The sequence below is a fragment of the Kogia breviceps genome, chromosome 3, assembly GCF_026419965.1.
Source record: "Kogia breviceps isolate mKogBre1 chromosome 3, mKogBre1 haplotype 1, whole genome shotgun sequence".
NCBI lineage: Eukaryota > Metazoa > Chordata > Mammalia > Artiodactyla > Physeteridae > Kogia > Kogia breviceps.
The window spans coordinates 83,499,161-83,526,542 of NC_081312.1; the positions used below are offsets into that span (position 1 = coordinate 83,499,161).

The following is a 27,382-nucleotide window of genomic DNA, read 5'->3' on the forward strand; positions in this document are numbered from 1 at the left end:
GAGCAAACATTCTAGGAGAAATCATGTGGACTCTTTCACAAGTCGTTAAATGACAATGGGAAAAATCCTCAAGGACATTATTCTCACACACACGGATGCGAAGTTACGTGGCTGCTCAGTTCTTTCTTGTACTGACATTTAATACAGGCTCTGAACAGTGGAGCATCATTGAAAGAAAACAGCTATATTGGAGGTTAGGCTAACATGACTCATATATATGGGTTTCTGATCTTTCCTGATCATTAGGAAATGATGAACTTGAAACACCTGGAGGAGTGAATGAATAACATGTCTTACAGATTCTTTCCATCTAATACAAATTCTGTTAGCCATTCATTAAGGAAAGTGGGTATATTGGAGTTTCCCTAATGAGATCTCCAAATTGAGCATATACATTATTAAGATCTCTGTTTTTAAATAAATACTGGAGAGAGTGTGGAGAAAAGGGAACCCTCCTACACTGTTGATGGGAATGCAAATTGATGCAGCCACTATGGAGAACAGTATAGAGGTTCCTTAAAAAAAGAAAAATAGAACTACCATGTGACCCAGCAATCCCACTCCCAGGCATATACCTGGAGAAAACCATAATTCAAAAAGATACATGCATCCCAATGTTCATTGCAGCACTATTTACAATAGCCAGAATAAGGAAGCAAATTAAATGCCTATCAACAGAGGAATGGATAAAGATGTGATACATATATACAATGGAATGCTGCTCAGCCATAAAAAAGAACAAAATAATGCCATTTGCAGCAACATGGATGGACCTAGAGATTGTCATACTGAGTGAAGTCAGACACAGAAAGACAAATATCATACAATATTGCGTATACGAGGAATCTAAAAATATGGGTATACATGAACTTATTTACAAATCAGAAGTAGAGTCACGGATGTAGAAAACAAACTTATGGTTACCAGGGGATGGGGGGAGGGATAAATTGGGAGATTGAGACTGACATATACACCTACTATATATAAAACAGATAACTAAGAAGAACCTGCTATATAGCAGAGGGAACTCTACTCAATACTCTGTAATGGCCTATATGGGAAAAGAATCTGAAAAAGAATGACATGTATAACTGAACCATTTTGCTGTACACCTGAAACTAACACAACATTGTAAATCAACTCTACACCAATAAAAATTAAATATATATATATATATATATATATATATATATAGAAAAAATCTCTGGTTTTAGATAAGGGAACCATATATAAATTATGTTCTCTCCTGGTTTATGCTTGCTATCCCAGCATAATTATAAGTAGCTCTTCCTTTCACTCTCAAGACAACCCTAGTTTAGATGATAAATTATGGTCACCCTAGTTTTAAATATCTGATGGGCAGAAGGTAGATTGACATACTACTGTGCAAGTTCAGAAGCTCAAATCTTTTCACTTGAAATGCAACACACCTTCACAACCAATATCTAATTTGATGACCATTAAAGGATTTGGAGAGACTAAAGTCACTAGAGGATCACTCCCATGACACTTTGTGAAGCACAGCTCCATGGCTTATGGGATTCTGTGTCCTCATCTCTAGCACAGCCCCATCATATCACAAGCATTTACTGAATGAATTAGTTCATTATTGATAGATATGAAATGAGACACAGCTCTCCCTTCTTGGATCACTATTAATACGACCACAGTGTAAGGTAAATTATTACATCATAAATTCATGGCTTAGATGTTCTCCTCCTTTCTTACTCATTTCTTACAAAAAGGTATTAAGAAATGTACAGCCAATTCATAACTGTGTTTTCTAGCACATCTACTGGTGTCTACCAAAGATGCTCATCCTTCAGAATTCAGCCCAACTCACTCAACTTAGATGTTGAGCCTCCAGGATGTCACAGTGATCCAGCTCAGAGTGTTATTTCCCAACAGAGCCAAAGCTATTTTTCACTCTGCCAAACCATCAATATTTCCAACGTGGAATATACATAATGCAGGAAATTCCAGGTCTAGGACTCAGACATGAATGGTCCCAGCTATTACTGTTAAACTGCATGTGTCAAGAAGTATATTTTTCCTGTTGGAGGTAAACATTACAGCATGCACACTGTGGTTCCCAGAGGCAATGAAAGTGTACTATGTTATTAGATTTTGAAAGTGGGTAGTAAATCTAAAAACAGTCAATTTAAGAAGACTATTTTTATTTCTGATCTTGCATGTAATTTAGAATTGTAGGAGAGATTACTGTGCTCATAATTTAGGACACACTGAAGAAAGTTTGTGGATTACCACTTTTAGACAACTCGTTTAAGGAGGGCTCAGGTTGAATTAAGTTTGATATTTAGGACTTGTATTTTAAAAATGAGTGAATATCACTCTGTGTTATCTTGAAACATTCCTAAAGTTATCAGGATTATCCATATGATTTCTATCTTTAGCCATTCTATCACCATGGCACCTTCAAGCCTGTCTCTGTGAAAATGCAACTATATTTCAAGTAGCCAATAATATTATTAATGAAAATGAAATTATCTTGCAAGTAGCCAACAATATCATTCAAACATTTTCTTGATTAGAGGTAAGTCATTCCAAGTTAAAGAAAACATTTTTTGATAAAGCAAATGGAGTGCTAGAAGAACTCCTTTGAAAACTGTCTCATTTGTCTTTTTTCCCCTTAATGCCTTGTATATAGTAAAGGCTAAATATATATTACATTGAACTGAAATTGATATGGGGTCTTTCTTACACTGGCCAAGTTGAATGAGAGAGAGAGAGCAAGAGTTTGGATTTTGTTTGCTTTGTTTCATCACCATTTAAGAGATGATACATTTTACAGTTGCCTTTTCTATTGACTTTAGAGCCCAGAGTAAATAAAAAGGATTTTTTTAAGCAACTCTCATTTTAACAGCTTAAGTAAACATGATAATTTTCTTTGGGGATTGTCTTCCGTTTTTTCAGTAGAGATAGGTTTTGCTATTTGATTTTGGAACAGATAGAACATCCAATCCCAACTCTTTTTAACTATAGGAAGTATTTATTGAAAGCCTAACAAACACTGTACGGCACCCGATTAGGTTCAGTGGTAGATACACAAAAAAGAGACAAGCCATACCCTCAACCTTATATATATTGGAAAGGATTTACATGTGTATGCATACCGAAAGCGTGTCAATTATATTTTATATTATATTTATATATAATATATATATTATAATTATATAATATATATAATTATATTTTAATAAGAGAGAGCTTTCAAAAACTAGGAAAATTAAAAATAAGAAAGGAATTTCACTGAGGGGTACTGAGAGAAGTGTCAGTTTTAGAGTTAGCTCTTGAAAAATGAGTTCAATTTTTTTAGCAGAATTTCAAGAGGAGGGAACACCATGAGCAAAGGCAGAGAAGTACAACAGCTGGTTGTATATTTAACTGGATTTTGTCCATAATTATACATGTGAGTGGTAAAGGGAAGTGAGACATTAAGAAAGCTAAGATTTCTAGATTGGGTGAATAGGTGTGAAATGGAGAAATTATGATTTCTCTTTTTCATAGTGAATTAAAGTTATCTGTCAGATGTCCTGCTTGAAGTATTAAGTAGGCAATTAGAAACATGACCTAGAGAAATAAAATAAACAAAAATAAAGACTTGGAGTCAGTTCAAGTATGAGATCCAATAAGATGATTCATGGCAAATTGTAAAATCTCACATTATTCATTTAATGGCTGGGGTAGGGTGTGGAGAGAGGGGAGAGGGAAAAGATGCAGACAGAAAGATAGGAGAAGAGCCAGGAGAGTTTACTGTCACAGAAATCAAGGGAGGAGTCAGTATCTTTGATGAGCTGGTCCTGGTCAATATTGTAAAATGTTGCAGAAATTGAATAGAAGATACCGAAGATTCAATGTTGTCAACGGAGTCCTGAACCACACTTTGTAAGTGGTCTTAACATAATGAAGGGTTATTTTTTTGTTGTTCTAATTAGCTAGAAGGCAGTAAGTATAAACATATTATTTTCATCACCAGACTCACCAGTATTAATTTGATATCTTTTAAGTCCTAATCAAAATTTCACCCTGTGCTTCATTTAGGTCAAAAGCTGATCCTTAAACTGGGTAACAACCCTTCCCAATCTTAGGGATTCTTTTTTTTTTTTTCCATAACTGTAGTCTTGGACATTTTATTGCTCATACATGGAAAAGAACTCCAAGTGTGGCAGTGTTTTGAGACTGAGAGTGGACACTCATTTTGAGGTAAGCCTTATCCTAGGTCTGTAAATCATATAATGAGGAAACTGGTGTATCTAATCTAGGCTCTGAGTGGCTTGGCCATCTTTAGAAGATGTTGTTAATCAGTTGTCCTTTCTTTTTTTTTCTGGGTTGTGGGGCTGCGTTGGGTCTTCATTGCTGCACCCAGGCTTTCTCTAGTGGCGGCAAGCGGGGGCTACTCTTCGTTGTGGCGCATGGGCTTCTCATTTGCAGTGGCTTCTCTTGTTGCAGAGCACAAGCTCTAGGCGTACAGGCTTCAGTAGTTGTGGCACGTGGGCTTCAGTAGTTGTGGCGAGCAGGCTCTAGAGTGCAGGCTCAGTAGTTGTGGCACACGTGCTTAGTTGTTCCGTGACATGTGGGATCTTCCTGGACCAGGGATGGAGCTCATGTCCCCTGCACTGGCAGGTGGATTGTTAACCACTGTGCCACCAGCGAAGTCCCTGTCCTTTCTTAACTGTAATAAATCTTCATATTTGGAACAAATATTATGTAGATGTTGGAATTTCACTCTTTAATTGATTAAATATGGAAAAACTGGAAAGCCCACATTCAAGTGGAATTTATATGACCAAGAGCTGTTATGTGATGAGATGAGATAGAAGAGAAGAGGGAGGATAATTTTCTAAGATTTTTTGCCATCTCACTTTCAGTGTCTTCCTTGATTATATTATTTATTTGCATTTTAATTTTTGTGCTCTAAAACTTGAAAACAATCTTCATAGTCCTTTAAATGTGAAAAAATTCATGGAAAACAAATTTTTGTACAATTCCATCAGCATCTAGAGAAAATATATTGTTTTTCTTCAACCTAAGAAACTGTCTAATAGGAAGGAAAACAAAGATTGGGAATTGAACAGGTATTTTCTCCCACTGAACTGGCTGTGTGCTTGAGTTCTTAATGGTTAAATTCGTGGCATTACCTCTTCTGGTATTTCCCCACAGTCTGGTCTTGGGTAATTTGAGAAGGCTCCATTAACTACCGAAATCATATATTCAACAAATATGGTTTAAGTACACTAGTTAATTTGAGGACTTCAAAACTTCAACATTTTGAAGTTTTGCTGACAAGGAATGAAACCTAACAACAATAGATCACACTATAAAAATAACCAAAATACTAGGCAAAACAGGGTAAGTTTAAGAGAAATTCAGATTTCCATTTCTGGCAATATGGTGAAATAGATCTGTAGATGTTTATTCTATTCTGGGATAAAATATATCAAAATACTGGATAAAAACTATAAACATTTCTCAAAATCTTTACTAACTGGCACATAAAAAGAAGGTATAGCCCAGAAATAACATGAAAGTGTGATTATGGAAGAACAAGCCAGTGCTTTAGCTAATATTTTCTCTGACAGCATTTGCATATCTGAGTGAGCCATAGACTCCATTTAGGAGATACAGATGAAGAGAGTACTAGTGAATTAGAAGACAGATATGAGAAATAACCTAGAAGGCAATTGCACACAAAGAGATGGCAAATATAAAAGTTTAAGAGATATGGTGATTAGAGTAGAAGATTCAACATACACATAATGAGAGTTTCAGAAGAAAAGAGAAAAAGTGGAGGAAAGACAATGTTCAAAGATTTAATGACAGACTTTCCTGGTGGCACAGTGGTTAAGAATCCGCCTGCCAATGCAGGGGACACGGGTTCGAGCCCTGGTCCAAGAAGATCCCACATGCCAGAGAGCAACTAAGCCCGTGCACCACAACTACTGAGCCTGTGCTCTAGAGCCCACAAGCCACAACTACTGAGCCTGCATGCCACAACTACTGAAGCTCACGTGCCTAGAGCCCATGTTCCACAAGAGAAGCCACCACAGTGATAAGCCCACACACTGCAATGAAGAGTAGCCCCTGCTCACCGCACCTAGAGAAAGCCCACATGTAGCAATGAAGACGCAATGCAACCAAAAATTTTTAAAAATAAAAATAAACAAATCAGTAGATTCAAAAAAAAAAGATTTAATGACTAATAACTTTCCAGAACTGATGAAAGACACCAATGCCCAGGTTCAAGAATCATAACGAATATGTAATCAGCACACAGTTTATTAGGCTTCTTGAACCTTGGGTTTGATATCTTTCATATGTGTATTCATATATATATATCCATATATATTTTTTCATATATATGTATATGTATATGTATTTTTAATTTACTTTTTGATAAGAGATATACATAAGACAAAAGGAAATTAAAGGGTTGACAATCAAAAGAGGGAGACTATATACAAGGCTCTCCAAATGCACTAAGTTGTAAATCTCTATTAATAACAAACTATATGGATTTAAGGCAAGAAGATTTTGAAAGGCAAAGATGATCACTGTACAATTCCCCTGAGAGTAGTAGAATTTTAACATATAGAATCAGAACATAGGGTTATACCATATGCAGAAAAAATTAGCAGAATATCTAAGGATATATGGATTAGTTCAGTATCATGATAGCAATTTAAACCCCTTTCTCCAGTAATCAATAAAGCAAGCAAAATAAAACAGAAAATGTGGTAGTCATTAGTGCTATTCACCAAAATTCCAGTTCTCCTACCTCATACTACAGGCTAGGAATATACTTTCCTGCCCCTTGAAGTTAGGTGTGGCTTTTTTGGCCAGATGACTTGCTTTGGCCAACAAAATGTGTACACAAGTTATGGGTATCCTTCCAGGCAAAAGCATTTAGTGGCCACTGTGAGATATTGCAGAAGACTTTTTCCCTGCTGTTGCAATCATGGAAGCACAGAGTTGGATTCTGTCAACCATATTCCCCAATAAAGATGATGTGAGTATGAGCCAAAAGTAAACTTTAATTGTGGGGCTGTTTGTTACAATCTAACTCATCCTCACCATTACAGTAAGGATAGAGAAAAATTAAGCAACATGAATTAAAAGTTAAATTAGGGCTTCCCTGGTGGTGCAGTGGTTGAGAGTCTGCCTGCCGATGCAGGGGACACGGGTTCATGCCCCTGTCTGGGAAGATCCCACATGCGGCAGAGCAGCTGGGCCCATGAGCCATGGCCTCTGAGCCTGCAAGTCTGGAGCCTGTGCTCCGCAACAGGAGAGGCCACAACAGTGAGAGGCCCGCGTACCACAAAAAAAAAGTTAAATTAGTGTATATATTTTGAACATGGCACCCAATAACTGGAAAATAGATACGCTTTCATGTAGACATAAAGCATTTATAAAAATCAAATACATTCTACATCACAAAGCAAGTCTCCAAAAAGTCTGAAAATCAGTGTTAGACAGAAGACATATTTTACTACAATACAATAAAGTTAGAAATCAAAACCAAAAAGAGAACTCGATTTTGGAAAAAAAAGTTGAAATAATTCATATGTCAAATAACATATAATGAAATTTAGGGGGAAAAAGCATAGAATTAAATTATAATGAAAATGCTGCTTCTTAAAACATTGGATGCAGCTAAAATAATACTTAGCTTGTTGATAAACAAACGTCATTGTTTTAAAATAATCTCTACGTACATATATAAGAAAAGATGACAGGGGACTTCCTTGGTGGTCCAGTGGTTCAGAATCCACCTTCCAATGCAGGGGACGTGGGTTTGATCCCTGGTCAGGGAACTACGATCTCACGTGCCGCGGGGCAACTAAACCCACACGCCACAACTACTGAGCTCTCGCACCTCAACGACAGAGCCAGCGTGCCACAAAATACAGAGCCCACAAACTCTAGAGCCCACACGCCACAACTAGAGAGAGAAAACCCACACACCACAACTAGAAAGAAGCCCGTGTGCCACAACAAAGAGCCCGTGCTGCAATGAAACATCCCACATACCGCAATGAAGACCCCTCATGCCACAACTAAGACCCAACACAGCCAAAAAAATAAAGAAAATAAACTAAAAAAAAAGACTAAAAATTACTGATATAAGAATAAAACTTGTTATGAAAATAACAGAATAAACCCAAAGAAAGTAGGAAAATATAATAAGAATGAAATAAAATAACGTAATAGAAACTAAACCAAGAAAACAGAGCTAAATGTTAGTTTTTGAAAAGACTAATAAAGATTGACAAGCACTTAAAAAGACAGATCTAGTAAAATAAATGGCAGAAATAGAATAAAATGGAAACCTAACCACTGATATTGCACTGATTAAAAAGAGAATTTAAAATACTCTGAATAAGTATACACCAACAAATTTGAAAACTTAGATGCAGACAAAATTTTAGAAAAATATGTTATCAAAAAGAATATAAAGAAATAAAAAGAATAACTTTATAACCATTAAAGAAATCTATGAGTTCTCAAAACATTTGACGTATATACTCTAGAATTTCACTTATATAAAGTTCAAAAATAAGCACAACTAATAATGCATGTTATCGGTGTTAGAAAATTGGAGTACTTCTAACTTTTAAAATCTTGTAGGAGGAGTGATGGGAAGGAGGCATGGCAGGGGCTTAAGTGGTGCTGGCAGTGTTTTCCTTCTTGATCTGGGTGCTGGTTGAAGGGGTGTGTTCAGTTTGTGATAATTCATCAGGATTCCTCTTCTCTGAATGTGTGTGATACTTCAGTAAAATGCACAGAGCAAAATGTTTGCAAAAAGAAAGTAACAGGCCCACATTATTTTAGAGGCAAACTTTGGCAATTATAAAGAATCATTTATACAAACATTTTCATAGACTAGGAAAAGAGGGGATACTCATCCAACATATTTTGTGAAGTGGGTAAAACCTTGATACCAACACAAGATAGGACCATATAAAGGAAAATTATGTGATCTTACCCACTACAACAGACGTAAATATATCCTGAACATTAGAAAGTTTAATGCTGACTGTAGGAAGAGAAAATGAATCATGACCAGTGGGATGTATTCTAGGAAGCAAGGTTGATTCAACATTAGAAAATCTATTAATATAATTCACCATATTAACTGACTAAAGGGTGTGGGCCTGAATAATTATTTTGAAACAGACCAGATAGCAATTGTTAAAATTTGACAACTACTCAAGATAAATTTCTTAGCTAACTAGAGATAGAAGGAAACTTTCTTAGACCCCTCAAGAGTAGCTAAAACACAAGGAGACAAATATCCTACCACAAATACATTACTCAATGATGAAATGTTGAAAACATCAGTATCTTTAAAATCAGGAACAAGGCAAGGATGCCCACTACCAACACTTCTATGCAACTTAGTGTTCCAGTAAGTAATAAGGCTTACACACACACACACACGCGCACACACACAAACACACACACACACACACACACACACACATAGTATAAGGGTTAGAAAAAGAAAACAATTATTTATAGATGATGAAATTGTTTACTAGAAAATTCAAAATGATCTATGAAATACTATTAGAATTTTAAAAAGAATTTAGATAGGTTGCCAGGCATACGATTAATGTACAGAAATCAATTTCATTTCCATATACAGACATCAACAGTTAGAAAATGCAGCTAAAAAGTAAAGATATTATTTATAATAACAAGAAAAATATAAGGAACCCAGAAAATAAACTCAATAAAACTTTTGTAAAACTGTATGTAGAAAATATAAAACTTTGTTGAAAGACATCAAAAAACAAATAGACATACTATCTTTCTTAATTAATAGGGTCAACATTTTAAAAGATGATATACATGCTCAAATTGATGTAAAGATTCAATGAATTTCTAATAGAAATTCTAGCAAGACTTTTCATAGTAACTAAGAAGCTAATTCTTAAATCGTTGAAATGAAAAGCACTAAAAATAGCCTAAGATGTTTTTAGAGAAGAACCAGCCTTGTTCTTCTGTCATGTATCAGGACTGATTATAAACTATAAACATTAAACAGTGAAGCACTGTCTCATGGATGAAAAAAAAAACTGACCAATAGATAAAATAGATAGCTCAGAAACAGACCCACGCTTTTATCTAAAACAGACACATGAACAAGGCTGGTATGGCAGTTTAGTAAAGAAAGGATGGGTTAATTAGCAAATGGTACTAGACAACTGTTTATCCACAAAGAAAATAAGTAAAAACAGGTATCTACTTTAGACCACTGACTAAAAAATAAATTCTAGGTGGGTTAAGTACTAATGGGAAAGGCAAAAATTTAAAACATTTAGAAGAAAGTACAGGAGAATATCTTTTGGATTCTGGGTAGGCAAAGATTTCTCAAACAGGAAAAACAAAACAAAACACAAACCCTAACAGAAGACAGAAATTCAATGACATAAAAGAATTTGTTAATCAAAATACTCCCTAAAGAGAATAAAAAGATAAGCCAAAAATTAGAAGGAAGATCATTGGTCCATATACAGGACCAACAAAGGATTAGCATCCAGAATACATAAAGAATTACTACAAATCAATAAATAGACAACCCAGTAGAAAAAAAAAAAGGCAGAAGAACAGGCATTTCACTGAAGTAAAATATTGTTGGCCTTTAAACATATAAAAAGATGCCAAGTGCCATTATTAGTCAAATAAATACAAATTAAAATTATAATAAGATATTTCATACCTATCAAAATGGTACTATTTTGCTATTTATCAAAAAATACAAATTTTAGTCAAGATATGGAGCAACAGGCACACTCATAAAGAGTGGCTGTCAGCATAAATTGGGACAATAATTTTTGGGGTGGGAGGGTGGTTTGGAGTTTTAAATTTTTTTATTGAACTATACTTGATATACAATAGTATATAAGTTACAGGTATACAATACAGTGATTCACAAGTTTTAAAGGTTATACTCAATTTATAGTTATTATAAAATATTGGCTATATCCCGATTGAACAATATATCCTTGTAGCTTATTTTATACATAATAGTTTATACCTCTTAACCCCATGCCCCTATATTGCCCCTCCCCCTTCCCTCTCTCCACTTGTAACCACTAATTTGTTCTCAATATCTGTGAGTCTGCTGCTTTTTTGTTATATTCACTAAGTTTTTAGATTCCACATATAAATGATGTCATACAGTATTTGTCTTCCTCTGCCTGACTTATTTCACTTAGCATTAATACCCTCTGAGTCCATCCATGTTGTTATAAATGACAAAATTTCATTCTTTTTTCTGGCTAAGTAGTATTTCATTGTATATATATATATATATATATATATATATATATATATATATATATATATATACCACACCTTTATCCTATCATCTGTTGATGGACACTCAGCTTGCTTCCATATCTTGGCAATTGTGAATACTGCTTCTATGAACACTGGGGTGCATGTATCTTTTCAAATTAGGGTTTTGGGATTTTTTTCTTGATATAAACCCAGGAATGGAATTGCTGGGTCATATGGTAGTTCTATTTTTAGTTTTCTGAGAAACCTCCACAATATTTTCCACAGTGGCTGCACCCATTTGTATTCCCACCAACAGTGCACAAGTGTTCCCTTTCCTCCACACCCTCCCAGCATGTTATTTGTGTTTCTTTGATGACAGCCATTCTGGGAGGTGTGAGGTAATATCTCATCATGGTTTTGACTTGCATTTCTCTAATGATCATAAATGCTGAGCATGTTTTCTTGTGCCTGTTAGCCATCTGCATTTCCTCTTTGGAAAAATGTCTATTCAGGTCTTCTGCCCATTTTTTAATCGTTTTTTTTTTTTTTTAATGTTGAGTTGTATGAGTTGTTTATATATGCCAGGTATTAACCCTTTATCGGTCAATTCCCTTGCAAATATTTTCTCCCATTCAGTAGGTTGTCTCTTCATTTTGTGGATGGTTCCCTTTGCTGTGCAAAAGCTTTTAAGTCCCCCTTTTGGAAAAACAATTTTGATTTCACTTGTAAAAATTTAACAAACCTGTACGCTATAACCTATAATCCCACTCCTACTTACATACCTGAGAGCTGTAGCTCTCAACTCTGACAACACAGTAGAATCACCTGGCCCCATCCTAAGCAATTATGACTTAATCACTCCTCGGTAGGGCTCAGCTATTGGTGGTTTTTTTTGAAAGCTCCCCAGGTGATTCTAATGTGCATGATAATCATCTGGAGAGCTTGTTAAAACCCAGATTACTGGGTCCTATCCACAGAAATTCTAACCAGTATGTCTAGGATGGAGGCTAAGTGCCTTGTCCGAGGACCACAATATAAGAACCAATGCCTTAGAGGAATACTTGCCTGTGTGCACCAGGAGACATGCATTAAAATATTCATAAGATGAATAGCAAAAAATGGAAACAAGCCATATGTCCAGCAAAAGATTAATATACTTAAAAATTATGTAATATCCAAGCAATAAAATACTACATAGCAGGGTGAGTTACACAAGTGTTCAAGACATATAGAAAATGCTCAATAAATGTTAGCCCCACTCACTATTTTACTCCAGGTTCTGTGGTGACTGGCATTGTGTCTGGTGGTGGTGCCTCACTCAGGAAATATTAATTATAAGAAAATGGAAGCATACGTTGGTGAGCTAAGTAATACATCAGACATTACAATGGCATGTTGGAAGTAAGTTCAGACTTATATTACTGTGAATTCATGGGAAAAGCTTGAGATTTCTGCCACTGTCAGCAAGAGCTTTGATTTCTTCCAAACATCATGATCTCATCCAAACCAGTCAGTCAGTTAGTTGGGTTACTATCATTTGTCTGAATCTGTTCATTAATAGATCATGCAACAAATAACCATTGAAACTTACTCTGTGCCCATCACTGTTTGAGGCACTGTGGACACAGCAGAGAACAAGATAGAATGCATTCTAGAAGGGGATCCAGATTATAACAAACATGAAAAATATAGGATTGTAAGAAATGCTATAAGTTAATGAAATAGAAGGATTTGATGGAGTGATATGGGTGGCTTCTCTAGACAGGGTGGTCAAGTAAGGACTTTCATTGGAGGTGAATTTCAATTCAGAGCATCTCCTAAAAGCTGTCTGTTCCAAATCACTGTTTAATAAAAGTGAATGAAGTACAGCCACCATGCCTGTGGGAAATGAGGTGGGAGAAAAAGGAGAGGTTAGAGGATATAAGCAGATCAGGCATCCTGCATTTCTCGTGGCTCCCTCCAAGCCTTGAATCCATGCTAGAGGTTTATCTTAGTGCTAAATGTTAACCACCACATTATTTTTTATTAAATGGGGAAATAATATAAAGTTACTAGCACAGTGCCAAGCATACAGCAAATATTTGATAAATGCTAACTGCCCTCCACACTCTCTCCATAAAATGAAAGTTTAACCATTTTCCTTTAAATATCACAGTGATGCTTTAAGTAAATTTTAAGGTTCAAGAACATTTAACATTCTAAGTCCAAGCCCTAAGCCAAAAAACCCAATGAATCATGACAAAGGTGGTATACTCCAGAAATGTAAGGCTAAAAAATAATATTATTCTTTAAATGCTCATCATTTAACCTTACCCAACCATCACTCAAACCACTGAATGTTTTCCCCATTAAAACCCTCGAGACCTAACTCCCAATTCCTCAATTCTTTGAGTCTTTCTCTGAGCACAATGCTAAGGCAATTTAAATATAAAACTATGGATTTAGGAGTTTGGGATTAAAATATACACACTACTATATACAAAATAGATAACCAACTAGGACCTATTATATAGGAACCTTGTAATAACCTTCAGAACTATAGAACTATACTCAATATCTTGTAATAAGCTATAATGGAAGAAACTGTAAAAAAAGAATATATATATATATATATATATATATATATATATACACACACACACACATACATATATAACTGAATCACTTTGCTGTATACCTGAAACTAACACATTATAAATCAACTATACTTCAATTTTTAAAAAAACTGCAATAAATAATATACAACTATGCACAAGTTTACCAATTTGAGATTGAAGGTCAATGTAAATTCAAATGAAGACTACAGGAGTTCCCTAGAGAGCCATGGTCCCCACTCAGCAGGGAAAGACAGTTTCAATATCTCTTGACCAATTTAAAGGACTGGGCTAGGGCCACCACTAAATGGTGGCCTGGCTCTTAAGGAAATTCCCTTTGGGTTGGGTTCAAGGCTGCCTCCAGATTTATCTTCCAAAGAGAAAGCTCTGTTTCTGTTTTATAAAGAACATGGGAAGAAGCTAAGAATAGGGGAGAGGGAGCACGAGGGATGCTGTCAAATGTGGCTTCATTATGCAGGTTTCTTCCCCTGCTCTCCTCTACCTGGGCCCTGTATGGTTTCTGATGCTAAAACATGACCTTAAAGAATACTTCATGAAATGTCACAGATTTATTATTTTCTAAACCCATCTGGGAATTTGGGACCGATTCTAAGTTCCTGTTGTCCTATCAGAGTTGATGAATTGATGAATGCATGGCGAGCTGGGTGGGCATTTTGAAGCTTCCACTCACCAGGCCTTGGAAGCTTCCTAAAAGATGAAGGGAAAGCAAGGAGGCAGGGATATCCTGTTGGTGGCTTCTGTTCTCAGTGCAGAGCTGACCATGCATTTGTCCTTTCATTAGTGAGTCCAGTTTTCTGGAGCTGAAGTGTGAGCCACCACGCTCTTGTTAACTGCCTAGGAGCCTGGAGGGCTGCCTACTGCTGTTCTTTGTCCAGGTAGGAATGCCCTTAAGGACTCATTACGACACAAATCCATAAAGTATCCAATTTTTCTGAGACTGCAAATCCACCCTACTCTTCCCCTTTGATGTTATAGGCTGAATTGTGTCACCCCCTGCCAAATTCTTAAATTGAACTCCTAAGCCCAGTACCTCAGAATGTGACTGTATTTGGAGTTAGGGCCTTTAAGGAGATACTTAAGTTAAAATGGGTTGTTAAAGTGAGCCCTAATCCAATATGACTGGTGTCCTTATAAGAAGAGGAGGTTAGGACACTGACAACGCAGAGAAACAAGCATGTGGGGGATACAACGAGAAGGCAGCCCTCTACAAGGAGAGAGACCTCAGAAGAAACCAATCCTACAAACACCTTGATCTTCCGCTTCTAATCCCCAGAATGGTGAGAAAATAAATTTCTGTTCTTTAAGCCACCCAGTCTATGCTATTTTGTTATGGCAGCCTTAGAAAACTAATACTGACGTCCTCTATTCTTTCTAGCACCCAAACAGCATAAAGACCTAGGAAGTCACTTCTGGTCCTGAGAGAAGGAGCAAAGGAATCAAAACATGCTGAAATGTGATAGCTGCTTTAATCAAGCCAATATTCCTGATTTTTAAGACAAGTTGATCCTTTTGTGAGACAGGTTTTTGACCCAGGCTCCAAGTGAAATAGTCCACAGATATTTCTTTTTTTTTTGATTTGAAAACTAAGGGATTTATTTTTTTAACATCTTTATTGGAGTATAATTGCTTTAAAATGGTGTGTTAGTTTCTGCTGTATAACAAAACAAATCAACTATACATATACATACATCCCCATATCTCCTTCCTCTTGCATCTCCCTCCCACCCTCCCTATCCCACCCCTCTAGGTGGTCACAAAACACAGAGCTGATCTCCCTGTGCTATGCAGCTGCTTCCCACTAGCTATCTATTTTAAGTTTGGTAGTGTATATATGTCCATGCCACTCTCTCACTTTGTGCCAGCTTACCATTCCCCCTCCCCGTGTCCTCAAGTCCATTCCCTATGTCTGCGTCTTTATTCCCCACAGATATTTCTTGAGCATCAAGGACATCAACAGGACACAAGCTTGGTACCTTAGGGAAGCTGCCTGTATTACTATACACAGGCTCAGACCACAAAAAAACCCTTTTTGAAATGCTAGTTCTGTCCATTTCTAGCTATGTGAACTCGAGTAAGTTACCTTACTTCTCTGAATCTGTTTTCTCATCTGTAAAATAAGGAGAATCTTACCTTGAATAATAACTTGCAGTTTGTGTGAAAATTAGAAATATTAACTGTGAAAATTTAGACTGTTCTTGGCTGGAGAGTTGGTGTCCAATAAATGGTAGCTACAGTAATAATAATCATTATTATTCTAAATAAACAACCTAGCACTGAGCCTGCCAATGGCTAATGTCCAACATATATGAACCCTGAAACTTCTCTTTCCCCTCAAGTAAGTTACATTTCTGAGTCCAAGAACCTTAACATACCTGAGATGTAACCATAAACTTTGTACAGATATGCCTGTACAAAGTTATGCTTTACTTAATGCACTTCAGAGATGTTGCACATTTTACAAATTGAAGGTTTGTGGCAACCCTGCATCAAGCAAGTCTATCAGCGCTGTTTTTCCAATAACATTTGCTCACTTCACGTCTCTATGTCACATTTTGATTAATTCTCACAGTATTTCAAACTTTTTCTTTGTTATTATACTTATTATGGTGATCTGTGGTCTTTGATGTTACTTTGTAATTGGGGGTGGGGGAGTGCCATGAAATGCACTCACACAAGATGGTAAACTTAATAAACGTCGTGTGTGTTCTGACTGCTCTACCAACTTCTATTGCCCTGTTTCTCCCCACTCCTCAGGCCTCCCTATTCCCTAAGACACAACAATATTGAAATCAGGCCAATTAATAACCCTACAGTGGCCTCTAAGTGTTCAAGTGAAAGGAAGAGTCACACGTCTCTTACTTTAAATCAAAACCTAGAAATGATTTAGTGAGGAAGGCACGTCAAAAGCCAAAACAGGCTAAAAGCCAGGTCTTGTGCACCAGTTAGACAAGTTATAAATGCAAAGGAAAAGTTCTTGAAGGAAATTAAAAGTGCTACTCCAGTGAACACATGAATGATAAGAAAGCGAAACAGCCTGACTGCTGATATGGAGAAAGTTTTAGTGGTCTGGATAGAAGATCAAACCAGCTGCAACATTCCCTTAAGCCAAAGCCTAATCTAGAACAAATCCTTAATGTTCTTCAATTCTGTGAAGGCTGAGAGAGGTAAGGAAGCTGCAGAAGAAAAGTCTGAAGCGAGCAGTGGTTGGTTCATGAGGTTTAAGTTGTCTTAAGTTGCCTTCAAGTTGTCTCAAGTTGCCTTCAAGTTGTCTCCATAAGATAAAAGTGCAATGTCTAGCTAAGGTAATGAAGGTGGCTACACTAAACAACAGATTTTCAATGTAGACAAAACATTGGAAGATGATGTCATCTAGGATTTTCATAACTAGAGAGAAGTCAATGCCTAGCTTTAAGGCATCAAAGGACAGGCTGACTTTCTTGTTAGGGGTCAATGTAGCTTGTGACTTGAAGTTGAAACCAATGCTTACTTACCATCCCCAAAATTCTAGGGTCCTTAAGAATTATGCTAAATCTATTCTACCTGTGCTCTAAAAAGGGAACAACAAAGTCTGGAAAACAGCACATCTGTTTACAACATGGTTTACTGAATATTTTAAGCCTGCTGTTGAGAGCTACTACTCATTGGCAATGCACCTGGTCACCCAAGAGCTCTGATGAAGATGTATAAGATTCACGTTGTTATCACGTCTGATAACACAACATCCATTCTGCAGCCCATGAATCAAAGAGTGATTCTGACTTTTGAGTCTTATTATTTGAGACATACATTTTGTAAGGCTAAAGTTGCTATAAACAGTGATTCCTCTGATGGATCTGGGAAAAGTCAATTGAAAACCTTCTGGAAAAGATTCATTATTCTAGATGTCATTAAAAACATTTGTGGGCTTCCCTGGTGGCGCAGTGGTTGAGAGTCCACCTGTCGATGCAGGGGACACGGGTTCGTGCCCGGGTCCGGGAAGATCCCACATGCCGCGGAGTGGCTGGGCCCGTGAGCCATGGCCGCTGAGCCTGCGCGTCCGGAGCCTGTGCTCTGCAATGGGAGAGGCCACAACAGTGAGAGGCCCGCGTACTGAAAAAAAAAAAATTTGTGATTCATGGGAAGAGGTCAAACTATGAACATTAATATGAATTTGGAAGAAGTTGATTCCAACCCTCAAATATCCCATAAACCTGTATAACTTTGAGGGGTTCAAGACTTCAGTGGAAGAAGTAACCCCAGATGTGGTGGAAATAGCAAGAGAACAAGAATTAAAAGTGGAGCCTGAAGATGTGACTGGATTGCTGCCATCTCATGATCACAACAGATGAGGAGCTGCTTCTTAAGGATGAGCAATGACAATATTGGTTTCTTGAGATGGAATCCACTCCTGGTGAAGATGCTGGGAAGATTGTTGAAATGACCACAAACAATTTAGAATATGACATACACTTAGTTAATAAGGTAGTGGCAGGGTTTGAGAGGATTGACTCCAATTTTGAAGCAAGTTCTTCTTTGGGTAAAATGATATCAAACAGCATTGCCTGCCACCTTCCAGATTAGTCAGCAGCCATCAACATCAAGGCAAGACCCTCCAGCAGGAAAAAGATTACAAAGCACTGAAGGCTCAGATGATGGCTAGCAATTTTTAGCAATAAAGTATTTTTAAATTATATTATGTACACTGCTTTTTTAGATAAAATGCAATTGTATACTTAATAAAAGTATAGTATAAACATAACTTTCATATGCACTGGGAAACTAAAAAATTTGTGTGAGTCACTTTATTTCAATATTTGCTTTATTGTGTTGATCTAGAACTGAACCTTTGATATTTCTGAGGTGTGTCTATGGATTCTTCATATTTTTATTCAAAAATTTCCTTCATCTACATATAATAACATATTTTGGTTCCTGTTTTCTAATCCTTATACATTTTATTATTTTTTCTTGATTTACCATTTGCTTTGAAGCAGTGATACCAGGCATTTTTGTCTTGTTCCTGATTTTAAACAGAATGGTAATTTTAACATTTTGCCATTAAGTATTATGTTTGCTGTAGGTCTTTTTGTGGCTACTCTTAAATAGGTTCAGAAAGTTTGCTTTCTCAGTTAGCTATAATTTTTATAATGAATGGTTGTTGGATTTCATTAAATGTTTTTCCTACATTTATCAAGATTACCATATTTTTATTCACTTCCAACTTCAAAATAGTGAATTACAATAATATAGTTTCTAATGTTTAATTCATTTTGCATTTTGAAAAACATCTAATTTGGTCGTAATTTATTATATTTTGTTAATATATCACCAGATTCCATTTGCTAACATTTTTATTTAGCATTTTCATTCATCTATGTTCATGAGTGAAACTGCCATGTAATTTTCCTTTCTTATATGTCCTTGTCTGGTTTTAGCACCAAGTTTTTAGTCACCTTGTGAGACCAACTGACAAAATATTCTCTCCTTTTTATTATCTGAAAGTTTAGAATTACCTGCTCCTCAGATTATTAGTAGAACTCACCTCTAAAACTACTGGGGCTGATGTTTTCTTTGCAGGAAGCTTTTAAATAATGGGTTAAATTCCTTTACTAGTTATAGGATCATTTAGACTTTTTAAACTCTTCTTGAGTCAGTTTTGATATATTTTATTCTCTAAAAATTTATACATCTTATCTAGTTTATCCTAACCTGATGGTATATAGGTCTACAAAATATCATCTTATCTTTTTAGTAAATGTATAATCTGTGGTTATATTTCCCTTTTCATTCCATTTTTTCTTTTTTTTTTTGGCAGAGCATAATTGATTTTATTTCATGTACTTTCTCAACACTAAGACAATAGCATTTTAAATCTAGCAGAGAGATGGTTTAGTGTTTTCATGAAAATAATTCAAATGTGTAAATTACTGTTTTATAGCCACACACTTTGCAAATGTCACTATCACATTTGTAGCCCTATGGATTTCAGGTTTTGAGTGTAATCAGCCTTTTTTTTCTTTCGGTATTCTTTTTTTTTTACACACACACACTGTATTTAACTTTTATAAGAGATAAATAAACTGACACCAAGCATTGTAAATGGATGACCACAACAAAAGCAACAATGATCGCAATCACCAAACATGAAACACACTCATACTATGTCATAATACTGACATAATATCGTTCTCTCTGTTTTCCATTCATCACTTCTGTCATAAGTTTGTCAATATTATTAAGTCTCTTTAAAGATACACCCCTTGTCGGGCTTCCCTGGTGGCACAGTGGTTAAGAATCCACCTGTCAGTGCAGGTGACACAGGTTTGAGCCCTGGTCTGGGAAGATCACACATGCTGTGGAGCAACTAAGCCGATGGATCACAACTACTGAGCCTGCGCTCTAGAGCCCACGAGCCACAACTACTGAGCCCGTGTGCTACAACTACTGAAGCCCGCATGCCTAGAGCCTGTGCTCTGCAACAAGAGAAGCCACTGCAATGAGAAGCCCGTGCACCGCAACAAAGAGTAGCCCCTGCTCACCACAACTAGAGAAAGCCCATGCACAGCAATGAAGGCCCAATGCAGTCAAAAATAAATAAATAAATAAATAAAGATACACCCCTTTGTCTCCTGCACTGGCTGGAACACATTTGTCCACTGTGGTTTCCTCAGCACCTAGAATCATTCCTAGAGCACTCTAAGTATTCACTAAGTATTTGTTGAATTTTAAAACTGCATGGAAAAAGCGTACGAGAATGTGGCTAAAAACCAAGTTTTAATTAAGTGCCATAGCAGAAAACAATAACTACAAATGCACGGATCGTTCTTTCACGAAGAAAAAGTAAATAACAGCTTAAAAGTTAGTATGTCCTCTGTTTACACCAATCTTCAGTATTTGCCTAATTCTGCTCCCCTAGGTGGAAATATAGATCTTTCAAGATTTAAAACTCACAATCTAGTTCTAGGGGTTTTCATGAAAGCAGGCTTATTTTACACAACACTTTTTAGTCTCTGGTGTTAGAAACATAGAAATCATGAGTTTGCTAATTTTTCTTCACTACCGTAGACATTAGTCAACAAGTGATCTTGTAACATGTAGTACTGATCCATCACTACTGCTCATTTTCTAAACTGATGTTGCTGATGTGCTGGAAATGAAGGGGCCTCATAAATGCAAAGACACAGAGGAAATGTTGAAAGGACAATGAACTTGGTACACATTGCTCAATGGAGTCCTTCAGATACTGGGTTGTCAAACACGGAAGTATAGGCTACTCTTTCCACTCTCAGGAAGAACTCTCTAGTGATCAGCAATTCCAACCCCTGCATCTCTGTTCCTAAACCAAACTGAATCAGAAAGGACGAGAAGATAAATCACAGCTTCCTGAACTTACCCTTCTACACCTTTAATCTATATACTTAACGGTTTTCTGTTGCAATCTGAGCTGAGAGTCAGATTACTTGCATGACTCCATAGCTATAAACAGGGTAACTTTGAAGATTAGATTGAGTATGCGCTGGCCCAAGCTGGGCTCTGTAAATCCTAACAAAATCCTTGTATCAAATTTTTTTTGTTTTTATATTTGACAAATTTCTCCCAAAGTGAAATACTGAGAACAAACTTCAGGTAATTGAATCCTGCAGAGCTGGTGTCAGGACACAAGACTTGAAGCTAGAAGATGTAGAGACTACTACAATTTAAGGGAATGACAGTGAGGCAGCTGCATGTGAGTGCCTGGATTGAGGAAAATGAGCCAGAAGCAGCCCCATCTCTGCTAATAATCTGAGCTTGGCTGAGGAGAGTGGTTGAAATCCCCGAAGAGAAGGCCCTGACCTCATGGAACTCAGGTCAAATGCATAAGGCAAGGCAAATGTAGAAGAATATACTTTAGGAGAAAGTATACTGTCCCAAAAAGATTTAAAGATTGAGTGTATATTTACGTATAGTAAAAGGGATAATTTTTTTAAATTATAAGTGCTAGAGACAAATGCTCTGTATTTGGCATGATAGATACAGGAGACTGTTCTGCATATTTATAGTACAACTGTAAGCCAGTGCCTGGAATACAATAGGTGTTCAATTAATATTTTTACTAGGGTAAGTCGTGTAAAGAGCACTGCCCTGGAGTCTGGAGACCTGGATTCTAATCCTGACCCTGTCATGAACTACCTTTGTCACTTCAAGAACGTCACTTAGCCTCTTTAGTCACAAGGTTTTCCTCTATAAAGCAGAATATAAATTGAATGGTCATAAGATCACTTCCTATTTGAAGCATCTATGTCTCCATTAGTGCTACAAGAAGACCAGGTCCCCACACCCAGTAAGAACATCCTCTCAAGGAATCACTGAGCAGAATCACAAAGGCAGGCAAGTGAATGGGGTATTCAGTGAACGGCAGCTAGTCTGGTGTGGCTGGAGAACTGGGCTGTAGTAAGTAGATACAGGTGATGAGCATGGAGGAAATGGATGCAGCTAGGTCTGAGAATAATTACTTAAAGTGTGAGGGGTAAAGAGCTTCAGCTGAAGATGAACCCAAAGGATTCCAGCTCACCTGTGAAGCCAGTGAAGTCTATAATACTGTGAATAGTGATGTCATCCTGTATGTTTAAAGGGCAGTGGATTTCAATCCTTGCTGCACATACTGATATATTTTTTTAATAGAAGTGCCTGGGTCCCCCCCTAGAGACTCTGACTCAGTAAAACTGGGATTGGGGGGAGGCCCTGACATCAGAATTATTTTTTTATCTCTGTGGCAGTTCAGCTGCGTGATGAAAATCACGTGAGCGACGCTTTACATTTCACATACCTTTCAACGTTATCCTTCCATCCTCACAGCCACCTTAGAAAGGGAGCAGAGAAAGTAGAATTGTCACCATTTCACAAGTGTGAAAATTGATCTCAAAGAAACACCTCTATCCAAATGACAAGTAGCAGAATTGAGACTCTAAGCTGGTTTCCTGAGCCCAGGTCCAGTGCTTTTTCACTGTAGCTCATCCACCTAAAATGAAAACAGGCATAAATAAGAATTTATTCCTCAATCCAAGAAAATATTAGAACCAAGAAGCATGACTTGAGGGTAGCAAAGGGTAAATTTAGGCCCAATGAAAAAGCAGTTCTCTGAATGTAGTTAATGCGTATATGGACTTATTAATCCAAAGACATGGTAGATGATCATCAAGGGTTGGAAGGAGATTTAAACACATTTACAGGTGAAGGATACACTCTCAACTATTTGAGAGCAACACTCTTTTCTCGTGCATTTGTCAGAGTCCAGAGGCCAGACTGGTTGTATTATGTTACTGACAGCCTACAAATTATAGTCAGATGTCCTCAGAGTTTATAGTCTTATCTGCCTCATACTTCTACCGAAAATTTAATTATCTGTGCCCTCAGAAGGAACAGCACAGATAAGTGAAATTCTCTCAAGTCAGCTATCAAAAATGAGGATGTGGTGAGATGATCCCATTACCGCAGAAGGCCTGGGGCCCCTGGGAGACATCAGGCAAGCTAGTTATTATGTGATTAACATAGGGAAGGAAACTCACAGTTATCAGATGCCTGCAGTGGGGGAAGCCCTGTGTAAGACATTGCATATGCCATCATATTTTGTCCTCACAGGAATCCCAGAAGGGTAGTAGTAGCATTAGCCCTTTTTCACAGGCAAGGGTAGTCAGGCTTAGAGAGGTTCAACAGTACGCTTAAGGTTACAGAGCTCCACACAGCACAACTGAGCCAGAGCTATCTCCAAAGTCTGTGGTCGTTCCACTATACTATGTTTCTCACAGCCTACCCAAGTATAAAAAAGCCTGATGCAACATAGTAAGCAACTAAGTGAAAAGACTTGCCCACTCTTCGATGGCTCTGTCTTCAGGGAGGGCCTCTCAGTGGCTGCGGAGCTGCGTGGCTCACATCGTGGGAAGCAGCACTCAGAGCAGTGGCAGGACTGACCTGCAAAGTCAGGGGGCTCTGATCCTTATACTCAAATGTAGAAACACTCCCTCCAGAGTTGGGAGTGTTTCCCTGCGTGGGGAGTCCTGATGCTACATAGCAATAAGGCATTTCCAAAGCATGGCAGGCTAACTGTCAAAAAGATAGTAAGAATGTTGGCAGCCAGATGGCTGTTAAACAATCAAAACTTCACTGCCTAGTACAAAAGCCAGAGCTCATAGAAGCTGCTGCCTTAAACTTTGCGGGGTGCTAAGCTCTAAGGAAACACGTAGCACTACACATACTATCCTTAAATACAACCCAAAATGAGAGATGCATAGTTGGTTCAGAGGACTGAGTGCCAAACCTTGAGCACTGAGAAACCACCCATGAAACATACAGCTCAATTAGTACATTTAATCCGGACGGAGCACCCCAAACACAGTAGGCACGTAAAGCATCAACTCACACAGAAACCCCCATCATCCCTAGCTTACACTGCTGAAATGTGTGTACGGTACCTCCGCCATAAGCTTCTCTGCTACAAACTCCTCTGCCACAAACACTTTTGCCGCAAATGTTTTCCCTGTGTAACTTAATTGGCCGTAAGGCATGGTTGCCGTAAAGGATAAAATAACTGGTTGACAGTTTCGTTTCATTTCTTCATTGACGCAGTAGTCCCTTTTTAAAATTTTTTTTATTTTTGGCGGTACACAGGCCTCTCACTGTTGTGGCGTCTGCCGTTGTGGGGCACAGGCTCCGGACGCGCAGGCTCGGCGGCCATGGCTCACGGGCCCAGCCACTCCGCGGCGTATGGGATCTTCACGGACCGGGGCACGAACCCGTGTTCCCTGCATTGGCAGGCGGATTCTCTACCACTGCGCCACCAGGGAAACCCAGTACTCCCATTTTTATATTGCTTTAATCTGAAAAACGCTGAGGGTCTCAAAGGCACAGGATTGAACGCATATGTCCCACAGAATTTTGGACTGTGTCCAAAAGTGACATTATGCCCAGAACAAACAGCAGTGTAGAGGCTTTTCACAATACAATTCAAAGCTCAGTTACAAATATACATCCCAGTATTTGGAAGCTGTTATCTCTTTTTTTTCAAAGTGATTCAGTTATATATATACAGACGCAGACACACACACATACATACACTTTATATTCTAATACATATATTCTTTTTCACATTCTTTTCCATTATAGGTTATTACAAGATATTGAATGTAGTACCCTGTGCTATACAGTAGGTCCTTGTTGTTTACCTGTTTTATATATAGTAGTGTGTATATGTTAATCCCAAGCTCCTAATTTATTGTCCCCCCCACCCATCACTTTTGGTAACCATAAGTTTGTTTTCTATGTCTGAGTCTATTTCTGTTTTTAAATAAGTTCATTTGTATCATTTTTTGAGATTCCACATGTAAGTGATATCCTATGGTATTTGTCTTTGTGTGACTTACTTTACTTAATATGATAATCTCTAGGTCCATCCATGTTGCTGCAAAGGGCATTATTTCATTCTTTTTTATGGCTGAGTAGTATTCCATCGCATATACATATACAGTATACCACATCTTTCTCCATTTATCTGTTGATGGACATTTAGGTTGCTTCCATGTCTTGGCTATTGTAAACCATGCTGCTTTGAACATTGGGGTACATGTGTCTTTTCAAATTATGGTTTTCTCCAGATATACATGCACGAGTGGAATGCAGGATCATACTCTATTTTTAGGTTTTTAAGGAAACTCCATACTGTTTTCCATAGGGACCGCACCAATTTACATTCCCACCAAGAGTGTAGGAGGTTTCCTTTTTCTCCACACCCTCTCCAGCATTTATTATTTGTAGACTTTTAATGATGGCCATTCTGACTGGTGTGAGGTGATACCTAGCTGTAGTTTTGATTTGCATTTCTCTAACAATTAGTGATATTGAGCACCTTTTCATGTGCCTGTTGGCTATCTGCATGTCTTCTGTGGAGCTGGTACCCCTCTTAATGAAGGAGGAAATTTCAGTGAAAAAGAAAAAGTGTGCAAAGTGAGAGAGTAGCATGGACAAATATACACTACCAAATGTAAAATAGATAGCTAGTGGGAAGCAGCTGCATAGCACAGGGAGATCCAGCTCGGTGCTTTGTGACCACCTAGAAAGGTGGGATAGGGAGGGTGGGAGGAAAATGCAAGAGAGAGGAGATATGGGGATATATGTATATATATAGCTGATTCTTTGTTATACAGAATATATATATTCTTTGTTATACACACCATTGTAAAGCAATTATACTCCAATAAAGATGTAAAAAATAAACACAAAATAAAGATTAGTGGAAAAAGAAAAAAAGGAAAAAAAAAGAAAATGTGTGATGCCAAACAAAGAGATGAATTAACAAGCAAAAATATGTATAAAATACTATGAATGGAAAACTTTGAAGACAAGTATTTAGGTACAATCCATAAAATAAAAACAGTTATTTGTGCAACATTGCCATGAATCTATGCACATTTTAAATGTATTCAAATAATTTGTATTCTGCAATAATGTCTTTTTAATTTTGTAATTCATTTTTCATGCTTCATTATGTTCTTTTCCATGCCCTTCTTTTATTTTTTGCTATTTTATCTTTTATGGCAAAATTGCCTTATGGCCAATTAGTTATGCAGCAAGTATGTTTAGGCAAAAATGCTTGAGGCAAAGATGTTTATTGCAAAGAGGCTTTCGACGAAAATACCTAGAACTCTTGAAATGGCCTTGTTCCTGCTGTCCCTGCATTCCTCACCATGTTTCAACCTACTTCCCACCAGCAGCCAGACCCTCTTCTTGAAACACATAGATCTGATTTCGTTGTGCCCCTGCTCAAAACCTTTCCATTGTTCTTAGTATAAAGTTACTTAATTCATGACCATAGCCAGCCAACCTCCTCAGCCTGATCATACCCACTCTCCCTCATACCCACCAAGCTCTATTTTGTCCTGTTTTTAGTTTCCTAACCACATCTGCCTGCCTCAGGACTTTATCACATGCCTTGTCCTGGTCTGAATCATGACATTTCTCCCCACCCCTAGCCCACCACCTTAACCAGGCTAATTTCATTCCTCATATTTCTGCCTAAATGTCACATTTTCAGAATATCCAAATTAGGTGTCTCCTATTTTTCTCATAGCACCCTACTGTTCTGCTTTCAGGACAATTACAGTTTGAAGGTAGCAATTAAGTATTTAAGTTTTTGTTAAAGTCTGTTTTTCCTACTAAAATGGAAACTCCAGGAGAGCACAGAAAAATGACTCATTCATTTCTCTGTTCCTCAGTGCCTTCTACATTAAGTTGTTCATTCAGTATTTGTTGAACGAATGAATGAACATGAGTACTCGTTCCCTGAAACACTCTGTTCTCTAATAATCTAGGGATAATCCAAAACAGATTTCCTTCCAAACTGAGGGCCTGTCCCTGCACATCAAATTATCTCTCCTGAGTCACATGATGACCCATTGCACCCAAGTTGATTCTCCCTGCCACTGCCAGTCTGGTGTCTTCATCTGCAAGAT

General features: G+C 37.4%; 1 long non-coding RNA gene across 1 annotated transcript in view; it reads right to left on the reverse strand.

Annotated features, from left to right (window-relative positions):
• LOC136793927 (uncharacterized) overlaps positions 1 to 22,893 on the reverse strand; it is a 245,623-nt gene extending 222,730 nt beyond the window's left edge. The window contains exon 1 of the long non-coding RNA XR_010840013.1: positions 22,708 to 22,893. This is a non-coding gene — a long non-coding RNA (uncharacterized lncRNA). The remainder of the gene's footprint in view (positions 1 to 22,707) is intronic.
• Positions 22,894 to 27,382: the final 4,489 nt, after the last annotated feature.